This window comes from Podarcis gaigeae, assembly GCF_964106915.1.
Source record: "Podarcis gaigeae genome assembly, chromosome: 7".
Lineage (NCBI taxonomy): Eukaryota > Metazoa > Chordata > Lepidosauria > Squamata > Lacertidae > Podarcis > Podarcis gaigeae.
Window position 1 is genome coordinate 88,107,429 of NC_139683.1, and position 14,796 is coordinate 88,122,224.

The 14,796-nt window shown below is 48.5% G+C and overlaps 1 protein-coding gene across 7 annotated transcripts in view; it reads right to left on the minus strand.

The window, feature by feature from the left end:
* Positions 1 to 10,619, minus strand: part of CXXC5 (CXXC finger protein 5) — a 62,854-nt gene extending 52,235 nt beyond the window's left edge. For 2 of the 7 annotated variants that reach the window (XM_083748687.1, XM_083748685.1), the window contains exon 1: positions 9,833 to 10,619. The gene's annotated coding sequence lies outside the window, so the exon portion shown is untranslated. Of the gene's footprint in view, positions 1 to 9,397; positions 9,620 to 9,832 lie in introns of those variants that run through there. The other 5 variants (XR_014566707.1, XR_014566708.1, XR_014566709.1 and 2 more) reach the window with 5 other exon arrangements.
* Between the last annotated feature and the right edge of the window lie 4,177 nt (positions 10,620 to 14,796).

Here is a 14,796-nt window from a genome sequence, read left to right on the forward strand (position 1 = left end):
CACTTCCAGCCTGGCTGCTGCCCATTGCAAACTTAAAAGTGGCTCCAAGTGTGTACCATGAATTCTCCTTCACGTGACTGAATAATCTGAAGCACCTTTTCAGTTCATGTCAGGTGCTGGCTATTCAGCAGCAGCACACAAGACAGGCCCTTCACATTGCTTCTGGCCTACATAGCATCCTGTGAAATATGACTGTACACCTAAAAACATTTCCCCAGAGATTCCTGTAACATCACCAGTTTTTCTTTGGCCTCCTGCTAAGGCTCTGAAACAATTTTACAAGCAATATGCATGAAGACCAAATAAAGCTGTCCATGTATACTGAACGTATTGACAGAAAAACAACATCCCTTCTTTTTTGAGGTTCTGTGGATTTCAAGTCTCATAATTCTTTTTTTACAATCCCTGTTACACACTGAACGCTTCTGCTACCTAGGAATGACTCCCAAAATTGTTCCCAACTCTATTATTTTACAAAGCTTGTCTGAAATTTTGCAAATGTCTATGTTCACATGTGAAAGCTGAGAATGCTTTAGCTCAAAAATAATCTTTCTCCCACTTTTTGAACATACACAGAACAGCAAGAGCTTGCCTAAATATGGTTGCAGACCTTCACAAGACATTCCTGTGACACCAAATTTCAGAATTTGTAGAGCAAATTTATTTATTGTGCAAATTTCACTTCAAAATAATCCCCAAACTAATAATTTCCTATAGTACCAGAAATAGTATGTATATGTGGTACTAGAAGCACAGCAAGCTAAACTGCCTTTTCCAGTATCCTCTCCTGCAAATATTTCCCCCCTAACATGGCAGCTTTTAAGAGAGCTGGCCATCATTATCACCTCAGAAATACTGCACATGCTTTCAGCTATGCTGTAATAACTCTTTGGTCAGAGTTAGTGATGAAATAAATGCATGAGGGGTATTAAGGAAACGCAAACATCCCCCCCCCCCACTGCTGTCTGCAGCAGGGGGTCTCCTATACTCATGGCGGCTTCCCACATGGTTAAAAACCCTAAAGTGCAACTGAATCAATCTCAGGCTACTGAACGGTTTGGGAGACAAAAGAAGCCAAATGAAACTGACAACGTAACTTGTCAATGTAAAATCTTTTCTTACAATGCCACAACACTGCAACATACCATGAACTACATCCAAGAGTGCCTGTTACAGACAGGCAGCTGCTGAATGCCTTTTTGTGGGCTTAACCGGGTGAGGAGCAGAGCTCACTTCCAGGTGTGGAGCTGATGGTTCCTCTGGAGCTCTACCTGCCAGGTACATGGGGTTTTTACTCCCAAGCCCTGGAGGGATCTCCTCTTTACCAACCGTAGCAACAGTGATGGTTAGGAAAGATGCTCAAGAGTGGGCGGAACTCAGTAGAGACTGACCTATCATTGAGAATACAATCCCTCCACCCATTCACAAGTGTGTTCCAATATACAGTGCCACACACATACACACACACCTCAGGCACATCACAACCAATACTGACCACAGCAGCCCCAGAAGGCAAGCCACACACATAGTATCACACTTGCCCAAGCCCACCTTGCCAAAACATCACAAAAATTGACATCCTATATATCCTTTTAAACATGTTTATGGGAGGGGGGTTATTAGTTTGTTTTGTTCTTGTTTGTATTATGTAGTTTGTGTCTTTATATTGCATTTTTATGCTGTAAACGGTAAACCTCCTGGAGATCTTCAGATGAAGGGCAGTATACCATTTTAACAAACAAACAAATAAATAAAATGCATTAATTAGACATCATTATCACAAGACACACCCTTTAAGTAGTATCCATCCATATGAACCACCAGTCTTAACTTTGCCACAGCCAAAATTCCATGCCTATCATGCTGTCTAAATAAAACTGACTCCTATAAACATCCCTAGAGATACTCTGATGTCATCTGCATTTCCTAACAATCTACTTCAATTTTCCCAACAAAATAGGACTAAATGGCTAAACCTACAAGAAACATTTTCCGTATCTCAAACTCTGAAAGTTTCTGTGGACTTTTTAAATATAGCATATTTTGCAAAAGCAATTTATTATCCTAAACTTTACACACGGAGCTATTGCAACCTACAATCCAAATCTCTCTATGTCAACTTTCAGATATTCCACAAACTCCCCCCATTTTCAAACAAGGGAGCTCTGAAAATCCTTTCAAAATGAAAAGGCATCAGTTCCTCTTGTCTATTACACCACAAAAATAATATAGGACATCATCCATACTGTGGCTTGGAAGAACCACAAACCAGCACTTTGTGTCAGAATCTTAAGTGCCCCACGAAGGCTGCAATCCTAAATAAAGTAGGGAGCCAGTCCAGGTGAACACAGTGGGACTTACTTCTCAGCAAACATGGTGAAAAAGATCACCCTGGAGAAGACAAAGCCCTTGGCCACTGAATGGCCTCAGAGATAAAATCCTGAAATTTAAGGATTTTTACAGGATTTTATATAATATTTGGAGCTCAAAGAGCTTCATACTGAAGACTCTAGGGACTGCACTAAATTCTGATTTTCACTAGGGACTAAAGTTTGCTGTAACTGAGTATTTTTAGGACAACAACAACAACAACAACAACAATAATAATAAAGAAATACATTACAAAGACCACCCTCGGATGAACTAGAACAATCCAGAACAGATTACCACAAACCTGAAAAAATCTGCATAAGCCTTGGGTCCTTCAGAATACAGAAAGCAGCTTTCCCAGGATACACAAGGGTAACTTATTCTGATTCAAGACAGATGACAAAAAGAAAAAATGCATCCATGCTTTTGGTATTTCCACCACTGTTCCCTGTTATCTGTTCTGCCATAGCCAAAACAACCCTATCTCTTGACCAAGGCTGAAAGCAGATTCTTGGAAGCAAACATCTCCCGATGCTCCTCAGCCTGCTAATTTCACAAGTCTGCTTGCCAGGCTGCTGCTGCAGCTGCAGCTGGACCAGTCCTGGGGCTTCAGTCATTGTGGGGCTGCAGCAGTTTCTTGCTGGCCAAATTCTGGAATGAGCATCTGCAGGCCCAACTGCACCTGGATCAACAAAGCTTATCGTGCCGAGTGCCAAGCTAGCTTAGCGACCGCTCTAGCGCCACGGCCTCAGCACTAATTCCACATTTCGCAACACTGCATCACTCCTCCTCTGCCACAATTGTTCATGGTTTTGTTTTGTCCAGGTTTATCTCCCATTTTCCTTTGCTGTTCCTCCTCTTCACGACTTCCTGCCCAGCTGTGCTCGCTCTCCTCTCTGGACAGTGGGCTGATGTCTTTTTCAAAAATCATAACAATAATAATGTAGGCTATGCAGACAGACAGCTGTGCACCCATATACACAGACACCCATAACTGCTGGAGTGTGCAAAAAAACACGGGAGGGGGACAGCTAGGGAAGCCCAAGGTCAGAAACACAGCTGGTGCCACCGCCAGAGCCACGCAAAGCTCAGGGGGTGGGGATGAACAAAGAATTACATCTCAGCTGCTAGGCATCAGTATGCAATCAGATGCATTTTTCTGGGGAGGGGGGGAATCTAAAACATTGTCACAGGAAAGAAGCCACAGTGCAATGAGGGACATTCACAATGCTTGTTGCAGACATCATGAAGAGGGCTAACATGGGAAAGTTTATCACCAAGAGCAGGACTCCAAATAAGTTGTTGTGTACCTTAGCAGTGCGTGTTAGCATGAAGGGAGGGAGCCATAGTTCAATGGTAAAGCGCATGATATGCATGCAGAAATCACAACATGGCCAGTGAAGAGGACAGCAGGCCTGGAAAAAACCTACTGTCCAAAGCCTTAGGAATCACTTCCAGTTAGATGAGAAGCACTGGAGTAGACAAACAAATGATTTGACCCAGTACATAACTTCCTATGTTCATAAACAACTGGTACATATAAATGGAGTTCAGCCATTGTGTTAAACCATGGTTTATCCTGATGGGAATGAGCCACAGTGATCCTCATACTTGTGCGCTCCCTCCTCCTCCTCCTCCTCCTCTGGTGTAGCTGTGAGGAGGAGAGCAGGGACTTAGCTTCCATTTTAATGGCAAGACACACCGTGTCATGTTATCTGTACCTAGACAAACGATGGTTAATCTTAACCATGGTTTGTTTGAAAACAAGCAAACTTCAAACCATTTGTTATGGAAGCTCATTTGTTTCAATGAATCATAGCTGAAGTTTAACCGCAATTCAGTTCTGAAGTAAAGGAGACTGCACTTAATCGAAAAAACAAGCAAACACTTCCAGTCTTCTCCTCATGGCTGCACTGGAGGAGGAGGGGGGGAGGGGGAAGGGGGAGAGGGGGTGCCCACATAAGCCAGAGGCTCACTGTGGCTCATTCCCATCACGATAGTTTGTCTTAATGTCCAAACCAGCTCACTGACAGTCTACCCAAGCAGCAGTAATCTCCAAGTACCAAGGCAGGGGTGTCTTCTTTTTAAATTCATTGGTGGAAGGGGAACACATACATAAAATATTCTGTATAGTGAAGGTCTTTTCGCTATCAGTACTATTTGCAATCATAAAATGTGTATTTTGGCTCAATGGAAACAAAACGTTACCATCTGACCGATCCACATTTAGAGACTTCAATTTTGTAATGTGTGCTTTGCATTTACAGCACATCAACAACACTCCCAGACAAGTTCATTCATTCAAAGAGCAGTTTTCATTCACATAACTAGAAGCTACATTTAAATCATTCTTCCCATTTACTACATTGATTTCATTCATCCAGTACTTTGAACTGTCATTTTCTCATAACGTGCAATGCTAGCTTTAATGTACAGAAGAAGCAGATTGCTTAGAACCTGAAATATATGGAGAGTAGAGTTCAGCCGTAGTTTTCCCTGACAAAAGGATAATAGGCAGGTTTCCCTGCAGTTTTACTTGCAGAATAATAGACCGCTGAGTTAAGCTATCAATCTTCCTAGAATAGAGGTGGGAAAACTTTTTGGCTCCACAGGCCAGATCCTTATCTGGTAACACCAACTCTGAGCCAACTCTGCCGAGTAGGACAGACCACCCGTCAATCACACATCATTATGACACCACAGGATTGACCGGTGGGTTCCCACACAGCAGCCAGCTGACTCGGAAAACCTTGAGCAAAATGGCAGGCTGTGGCTCTCTCACCCATTCAGCTGGTGGGAAGTAGGGCCAAAACCTCCTTTCCCTAGCCAATGCACACGAAGAAACACACCTTAAGGCTCATGATTGTGCACTGGCAGCCACGTCTCTGCCTGCCCCACACTGAACATCACTTATGACATCAAGTGTGGGGTAAGTGGGCATCGTTCCCTTGAAATTGTCATGAGATCTTATTTAATCCTAAAGAAATTCGATGTCCTATGAGATCAGATTTTGTTCATGTTTCTTAATTTTCATGGAACACCAGCAGTCTTTTATTATTATTGATTATTCTCGTTTAATAAATATCCCTTTAAAAAGTACTTGTAGTGAAGGGCAAGAGACTACATGTGACCCATATTTATATTTTTATGAAGAGAATTATTTCCTCTAACAGCAGTGTTCTCACATTAAGACAGGGGAAAGCACGTTACTGGGAGATTGCTTCCCATGGACCTGGTGAGGGTTGTTCGCCATTCAAAAAACAGGTGCAGATGATTTCTTATGATTCCCTTTCATGTTTGGTAGGTTTTGATAGTTCAAAGAAAAAATTAAAAAATAAGTGTCTAGTGTCTGAAGACTTCTCGAAGCACAAAAGGAAAGAACAGCAGGAACTGCACTTTCAGCTCCAATTTTCTTGGCTTGGGTGACTTTACACAGGCTTTACACAATTATTTTCAGCCATATTTTGCTCCCAAAACAATCCATAAAGCAGGTTTCTGGGAGCAAAAGGTATTCAAGCAGCAGCAAACTGAGGAAACAACAGCTAACTGCTCTTCTTCCATATTTGTAGTTAACTGAGAGATGAATCACTTTGTAGTGGGAAATGATATTTTGTGTGTGCACAAGCAAGTTAGCATATATTGCCATAAATATATGTTGGAAGGGAAATACCATAACTTATTCACACGTACAACTTTCATAACGAATATATTGCATACACGTTTTCTATTTCAGAAATAATATAAGTAATTGTTTCTGCTGGGACATCATCACAACCACTGCAGGAAGGCAGGTCAGCTGTGTGGACTGCTCCAAACAGTAATGCCGTTACCAGGGCTATGGCACCTGTCTGCAAGTCCACCTGGATTTACTCCACCAAGTATCACGCTTGTCTATCAAAACTGCCAGACTGCCAGAACACTGGTGTCCCTCAGATCTCTTACCTAAGATCTCTGACAGAATCATTTCAGAACTACTAAATTCCAGAGACTACAGCAGAAGACACTCCCAAATCTCCCAAGAGCTGGCAAGCTTGGATATCTGCAGGCCAGCCAGACAAATGATATCATGCTATTCTACTTTGTTTAAAAGGGCAGCCACTGAGTCGTGGCAATGTCACCTTGACTGAGACCAAGAAGCCTAGAGAATTCATCTCATGCCTGTTAAAGGCCAGGCTGCAGCAGCAGGTCATTTCAGACTTCTTCCTGATGCCACAAGACTGAGCAGGAACAACACCTTAAAGAAATCTGATCATAGTAGCCTTTTCTTAGCAACAGGTGTCTAAGAAGATTCACTTTAGCGGAGGAGAGCCCAGACCAGGGGTCAGCAACCTTTTTCAGCCATGGGCCGGTCCACCGTCCCTCAGACCATGTGGTGGACTGGACTATATTGGGGGGGATGAACAAATTCCTATGCCCCACAAATAACCTAGAGATGCATTTTAAATAAAAGCACACATTCTACTCATGTAAAAACACGCTGATTCCTGGACCATCCGCAGGCCGGATTGAGAAGGCAACTGGGCCGCATCCGGCCCACGGACCTTAGGTTGCCTACCCCTGGCCCAGACCCTCCGTCACTGACAGCTGGTTCCCAAACATTCTGAATCTTACAGTTCTTTGCTCCCACAATTAGGCTGATTCCTGGGAACTCCAACCATCACTTGTAAAAGATCGTTGGAGTGGTCTGAGAAAGCAGAGCCTTGAACACATTGGACTTCTGATCACAATCTCTCTTTCTGTACAATTTTGTTGGTGGTTATGGTCCATAGTATGAGCCATACTTTAAAGAACTGATCACCTGAGCAAAAGGAAAAATGTATTAAGAAGCCAAATAAACCAGAAAAAGTGGGAAAGTTATCTCCAGGGCAGTCTTAAAGGGACTGTGACTGGATAAACTACTCTGTCTGGCAAGGGTTGAAGATGGCATATTGTCTGTCCCAAAAATTCCATCACACCAAGTGATGAAGAAACAGAGTGAATGCAGATGAATATGGATTCCCAAAGGTTGAGATCACCAGGGACATGCCCTAATATTGTCTCCTTTACTCTCGTAAGAGTGGATAAAGCCATTCAGTTCTGTGGGAGAATATAAGATGCTGCACTGGGGGACACTAGCGATGAGGTCAAAGCATGTCCTCTACTGCTGACACCAGATGGCCTGGTCCTCACTGGTTGCTAGAAGTATCCGTGTGCACAGTATGTAGAGATCTACTGCCCTTTCCCCACCCACCAAGTTCCCTCCCCAAAGCCAACCACCACATGCTGTAGTGGTGGCTAATGATTTCGAGGGCTCGGAAAAGAGGATTAGACAAATCCAGAGGCTAAGGCCATCAGTGGCTCTCAGTCATCATGGTTGTGTTCTGCCTCCACTCTTGGAGGCAGAATGTCTCTGAGCACTGGCTGCTGGGAACTGCAAGGGGGGAGAGCACAGCTGCACTCAGGGTCTGCTTGTGGCCCTCCCATGAACGTCCACTTGGCCACTGAGAGAACAGGATGCTAGACTAGATGGGCCAGGGGCCGTATCCGGCAGGGCTCTGCCCGTGTTATGAAGGGGCACTTTGCTTGTGTACAGTATTTGTCACACTCAAATCATGACTACCTACTATTACTTCCTGCCTTCTAAACAGCAGCATGGTTACATTTAAGATGCTCAGTGGTTCTGGATTGCCAATGCAGTGTCCATCAATGGAAGAAGGTTGTAGTTTACCACCTCTGGGGTTTCTAGGGCACATATTTGGCATTTGCCATCCATCACAGTAAGCAGTGGAACACAAAAACAACCAAATCACATTTCGTGAAACCACAGGTAAAATGGGTCAAGACCCCTCCCCCCATCAAGAAGGCCCTGACTTGGGAGGTGGGTTGTGAAAGTGCTCTCGATATCCCCAACTTCACTCACTTCAGACTCTTGCGCTGGTTGAGGGGAAGCGCCAAGCTGCCCCTGGGCAGGCAGTGACACAGATTTCTGCGTCTCATGACCAGGCCCCCAGTGCCATCTTGGAAGGAGTCTCCAGAGAAGGGCTGGGGGAGGGGTGTCAGAGGAGGCTCCCAGGCAGGAAAGGCCCAGGCAGGGGGTGCCCCCCCCCATCAGGCACTGGGAAAGGGTTGACCCTGGGGGAGGAGAAAGCCTCTTTGCCAGAAAGGCACGGCTTGCCCCATAGGAGTCCCTCGCAGGCACCAGCACGCACAAACACAACTCTGCGGAATGGCACACGACCAGAAAGTCTGGGAACAGACGGCTAACTCCCAAAGTGGAAAGGGGGAAGTGCCGCCGCCACATGGGCGAAAGGCAACAGGCAAGCAGAAGAACCGACGCCAGCGGCTCTGCCAGTTTGCAAAATAGTCTCAAAGTGCAGGGAAGCGCCGGGGGTCGCGAGCTCCTCTGCTTTGCAGCCCCAAAGTAGTCCGGAGCCAGGGGGTCAAGCTGAAGCGCAACCCTTTCCCATTGAAAAAAATAACTCTCCTTTCCCTCGGCCTCCACGTTCTCCGCTTCAGATCAGTGGTGGGGCAGCAATCCCGGCCTCCCCGCCCCGCCCCGTCCCGCCGGCCAGCAGGCGAGGAAGCGCCCCCGGGCTCGCCCCGGCTCGGCGGCCCCTCGCGGGGAAGGCAGCGTGGAGGCGGCTGACAGCCCCGCAGTGGCGCTCCGGGCGGGCCGGGCGCCGCGCTAATCCGCCCAGGGAGAGCCGGCGCGACGTGGAGGGTCAGCCAGACCCAGCCGCCGCCTCCAACGCCTGGCTGGCTGCAGACACCGCGGCTGTAACCTGGGAAACGAAGCACCGATTAGGCGGCCCGGGGGGCGGGGGGGGGGCAGGGACCGGAGAGGCGGGAGGGAAGGCGGGCGCGCAATAAATCCTGCGCCCCAGAACCTGGCATCTGTCCACCTCCAGATAAGGATGCGGAGAGACGGGCGGGGGGGGGGGGAGAGATTGAAGCTCGCCAACAAAACTTTGCTCCGCAGCGCGCGCTCCCCGCGCCCCCCGGAACAGCACCCGGGACCCCGCAGAGCGGCCGAGGGGGCGCCACTTACGAGAGACGAAAGAGCCGCAGCCGGCGGCCTCGTCCGCAAAGACGGCGCTCAGGTCTCTGCCCCGGCTTGGCTTGGGCGGGGGGGGACACACCTCCTGTGCCGCCGGCGCTGCTGAGACCCGCGCGCGGCCCCCACCCCAAATCCCCGCTCGCTTTTTGTCTGGAGCCACTGATCTGAGACCGGCGTGGCGGCGGCTGCTGCAGGAGCCGCGGCGGCGGCGGCAACACCTCCCCGGGAGGCAGGCAGGCAGGGAGAGCGGGAGGGAGGCGACGGCGAAGGGGGCCGGGGGCCAGAGGACCCGCGCCGCTCCGCCGGCAGCCCCTGCCGGGAAAGGCCAGCCTTTCCCCGCCGCAAACTTTTCCGCGGTACTTTCCTGCCTCCGCCCCGCATTCGCAGCCAAACCGAGGAGGGGGGGCCCTGGACTCTTGCACCTACCCGAAGCCGAGTGATCCGGAGCCGAAACAGGAGCAGCGGGAGCCAGGAAAGAGGAGGACGCGGAGCAGCCGCCGCCGCCGCTCCGGGCAGTCCGGGTGTGCGCGTTGCGCGCGCGCTGCCGCCCGCCGGATTACAGGTCCCGATCCGGAGCGCGCGCCGCCCCGGTGAGGTGGCCGGTCTTCTCGGCACCTGCCCCGAAGTGGCCCAGCCGCGTCCGCCTGGCGCCTCAGCCGGGGGGGCTGCCCAGCCCGACGCAGAGGGCGGCCGGCATGCAAGGCAGAGCAGGTCGGGGGGCGGGGGCGGGCAAGTTGCGCAAGGCGGGCGGCCGCGGGCGGAGGCAGCCCTCGCTCGCTCGCTCGCTCGCTCGGAGCCGCTTCTGGGCCAAGCCTCCTCTACAGCCTCGCTCGGCGAGCACCGGCGCGGGCGGACGACCACATTGCAAAGGGCGGCCGCTTGCTCTCGCTGCTGCCGCCGCCGCTTTCCGGGGCTGGAGGCAAAACCCGGACCGGACTTCAGGCGCAGCGCCCTGGCAGCTGGCCCTTCTGCTGCTGCTCGCCGCCGTCCTCCGCTTTTCCTCCAGGTCGCGCTCTTGCCGGCCTGCTCTCGGGGGCTCCCATGGCGGGCTTCCCTCTGCCGCCCCAAGCCCGGGTTAACTCCGCCGGAGACGCTCGCCTCGGCCCCTGGGTCTCCCCCGTCTCTGCTCGGCGCGGACCAGTCGCAGTGGCCGCGCCGCCAGTCCAGCCCGATCCTGCCCCCTGCTCACCGGTTCGCCTTTGGCCGCGCGCGCTCCTCGCCCGCCCCCTTGGGGGCTCCTCGCCCCCTCCCGCGCTCGGAGGGCAGGCCAGCAAGCATGTTGTCTAGTGCAGGGGCTTCCCCTTTAAGCACACGCGCACACAGATGCACACACACAAATACGCGCGCGCGCGCGCACACACACAAACAAGCCAAAGTAGGATGCAAAACTTTGAAGCGCTGCTAGTTGCGGGAGCGAGCTGAGCCTGCGCCGCGCCTCCCAGTGTACCCGTTTCTTGATACTTCGAGAATCGTGCAAAGGCAGCCTGCGGGAAAACTGGACTTCGGCTCCGAGCAGGACGGGGCGCCGCGGGGGAAGCTCGGGGTGTCAACAACCCCCGCCCGAAATGCGGCGCAAGAGCGCGCCGTAGCCACTGACTGGTGCATGCCGTGAGGAAAGTAGCTTTGGATAACTGCAGGGCGATCTTTAATACTATATTTATTACACACACTGGCACAGGTTTAGCTCGTTTACAAAACACACGCCCAAAAATCCAGAGATGAAAGCCAGCGGGGACGCCCCAGGCGAAGACCGAGGGCCAGCTATTTATTGCTGGGACTCCCCTCAGCTGCCATCTTCCCCTGAGATCGGCAAGGTCGGATCCCTGAATCCACCCTGATCTTTCTCGATTCCAAGACCCGAGAGGAAAGCGAGGCGTCGAGCTAGTGGAGAGGGGCCTCCATTTTCTCTTTCCTCCGCGGCGAAGAGTTGCGCCGCGTCCTTCCTGCTGCGCCCGGGAAGCGGGCAAAGCGCAGCTCCTCCCTCGGCGCGGGGAAGCGGGCGGGCGCTCGGGAACCAGATCCCTCACCCACCCGAGAGGGGCTCAAAGCAGAGCGCGGAATCCTTCCGTTCCGTACTTGCCCGAGGGCCTGGCCAGGGGAGGAGAGTGGGCAGCGGCAGGATCCAGTCTGAGCCTCGTGCAGAAGTGGGCGACCCATGCCTGGAAGACACGGCTAAGCTCTGGCTGAGGCACAGAGTGACCGTCACGCAAAAGCCCAAGTTAGGCATTGTTTGCAGGGCGAGAAACTGAAGCATGTGCTTGCTTTTGACTGGATCTCACTCAGCAAAATAGTACCAGCTTCAAAGTCTTAAGTGTCATAGCCATTTTAAGGGTCTCAATATCAGGTACGATAGATGTATACAGTGCTATTATTTTTCAGGGGTACTCAATGGTATGCAGGTTTAACAACCTCTTTTTTTGTTTTTAAAAAGTGTGGAACTTACTGTAACAACTTTATGGTGAGTTTTCTAGAAACAGCACCTAGTTTTCTAGAAAAAAAGCGATGAAAGCCAGTGTGGTGTAGTGGTTAAGAGTGGGAGATTTGTAATCTAGTGAACCAGGTTCGCTTCCCGCTCCTCCACCTGCAGCTGCTGGGTGACCTTGGGCCAGTCATACTTCTTTGAAGTCTCTCAGCCCCACTCACCTCACAGAGTGTTTGTTGTGAGGGAGGAAGGGAAAGGAGAATGTGAGCCGCTTTGAGACTCCTGAAGGGGAGTGATAAAGCGGGATATCAAATCCAAACTCTTCTTTATGTATGTATAAATAGGTAAATACTGATTTTTGAATCTAGGTGCTGTACAAAACATTTAAAAAGACAAGATCTGCCAGCAAGTAGATTTAATTTAATGATGTATAATCTAGTTTAGTAGAACGATGGTGGTTATTGGGTGGGCATATCAGGCTGTATGATGGGTGGCTTTGTTGATGAATCCTTCAGGCAACTGCCTGAGAACACCCACCCTCACCTCACAATAGCATATAAAACAATAATCAAGGAAAAGTCAATAAAAACAACATATAGCAGGAGAGGCAATAAGAGCAAACACATTGGCAACAGAAGGATGAGCAGTCAACCATTACCTGAGTGAAAACTGACTGGAATGCAATCTAAGAGCAAACAATTGAAGGGCAACTAGTTCCAAATCCTGGGAGCCACCACTGAAAAGGCTCTCTCACTTGTACCCATCTAGCATACTTCAAATAGTGGCAGGTTAAGGCCTCCCCCAAGGATATCAACCTGCAGGTGCATTTGTGGTCCCTCTGTTTCCTTGGTCCCAAAGCAACTAGGGCTTTAAAGGTTAAAAACAAAACAAAAACAGCACTTTGAATTAGGCTTGGAAACAAAACAGAGAGCCAACGAAGATGGCATAAAATTAGTGTAAATGTGCTCTTGGATGAACTCTCAACTGTCGCTGCGCACCAAGCATATTGCAGTAGTTTCATCTCGATGTGTCACAATGGCCCAGTCTGCCTTGTCTGGGAAGGAGTGCAGCAATTGGCATACCAACTGAACCTGTCCTCTCCTCCGAACCCAACGATATTTGAAACTATGGCATGGAAGCTAAGCCCCAGAAAAGAATGAAAAGCTCAGCATGGCATCATTTAACGTAAGAATGGGAAAACAACCCTGCTGGATCAAACCGGGGGGAGTTTTGTCCACCTTCCCATTTCCAGTATTTCAAAGTGCACACCTTCTGAACATGGAGGCTTCATTGTGCTATCCCAACAGCTATTGACAGGCCTATCCTTCATTAATTAATTTATCTATTATTTATTTAAAAGCATCTACAAAGTCCTTAATATTTCAAAAGTCTCTAAAAGTCCTTTAAAAAGCAACCTAAATTTATGTCAAGGGCTTGCATAAGCTAATGTTGTGCAAAGCCCTTCCTCTTGTCTGCTCTGACCCTTCCATCAGCTAAATTCATTGGGTGATCCTGAGTTCTAGCGTTTTGGCTGTTTCACTCAGTCTCATGATCCTTCGGTGCTGTTTGCATTTTAGTCTCCGTCCTCTAGTTTTAGGGTCAAAAGGTCATGTGACCTCCTCCAAGCAAACGTGAGGCCAGTCGATAATTGCTGGTGCCAGAAGTTATTGACTTGGGTAAAAAAAACAACTGGGTGAAATTCTTTTCAGGACATATGAGCCGCTCCCTCTCACAGTTGTCTCTTATGGGAGCAACAGAATGTCTTCTTTAGCAGACAATGAGAGGAGCTCCTTCATGAGTCCATGTAGGGGATAGATAGATATAGATAGATACATGATAGATAGATAGATAGATAGATAGATAGATAGATAGATAGATAGATAGATAGAGATAGAGATAGATAGGTGTGTGTGTGTGTGTACACAATGCATTTGAAAATGCACACCTTTGTGTTCCCCATGGCAAAAAGTCTTATCCAAATGAGAAGCATAAATTCTAGCAAGCCAATCATAAATTAGTATGGAATGAATTTTACAAGCTAAAAAGATATAAAATCCAGTGCTTTTTTTCTAAAACAAAACATTTAGGGGTACTCTCATTTTGACTCAATAAATTCACCATTTTATAGTTCGAATCATGAAAAATAAATACAGCAAATGGACAAAAGTACAAAGATTCACAAAATGTTTAGGTGTACGCATCTGCCCTAGAAAAAAGCACTGATAAAATCTAACACAGAATGTGCATGAAAAGCTGGAAGGCAGGTACAGCCCATTAGATGACACGTGTAAAGAAGAAGAAAATGTTGATGGAAAAGATGGAAATTGCTGGTGAACATGCTGGGTCGATACCCATGCCTGAACTAGGTTCTAGGTTTTGTTTTCTGGAATAAACCTAAAGTCCTGTGTCAATAAAAGCTGGCAATGGAAGTCATTTCAGAAGTAACTGATGAAACAAAGTGAAGATAATAGAAGAACTTCAATGTGAAGCTGTCGGTTTTCAATTCAGATATATAACATTAATGAGAACTGCAGGTATTTTATTTCTTTATTTATTCATGTATTCATTTGTTTATTTACATTCTACTGCCCCAAAGGATAAAATATAAAATATTTAATATTTTGAATATCCTTGTTGCAGTAATTTATGTGGCAATTTTTATTATATGCTTGTATAGTATTTGGCCCTGTGCCATTTCAATATGATTAGTTTAAAGGAATTCACATACATCTTTCTCAGGTGCCTCGATACTTTCTCAGAGCAAAACAGGGCCATCCCAGCCACCAGGCAGTGGAAGCCCCCCATAGTGGTGCCCCTGCAGGCACCCTGTTTGCTTCTCCACCAGTGGCCGAGAAGCGGGGCTGGCATCGGCACCAGTTCTGGGCAAGATCTCACCAGTTTTGATGCTGGAGCTGCTTCTCTTCCATCGGCGGATGTGGCAGGGCGAGTGGTGCAGACGACAGGTCTG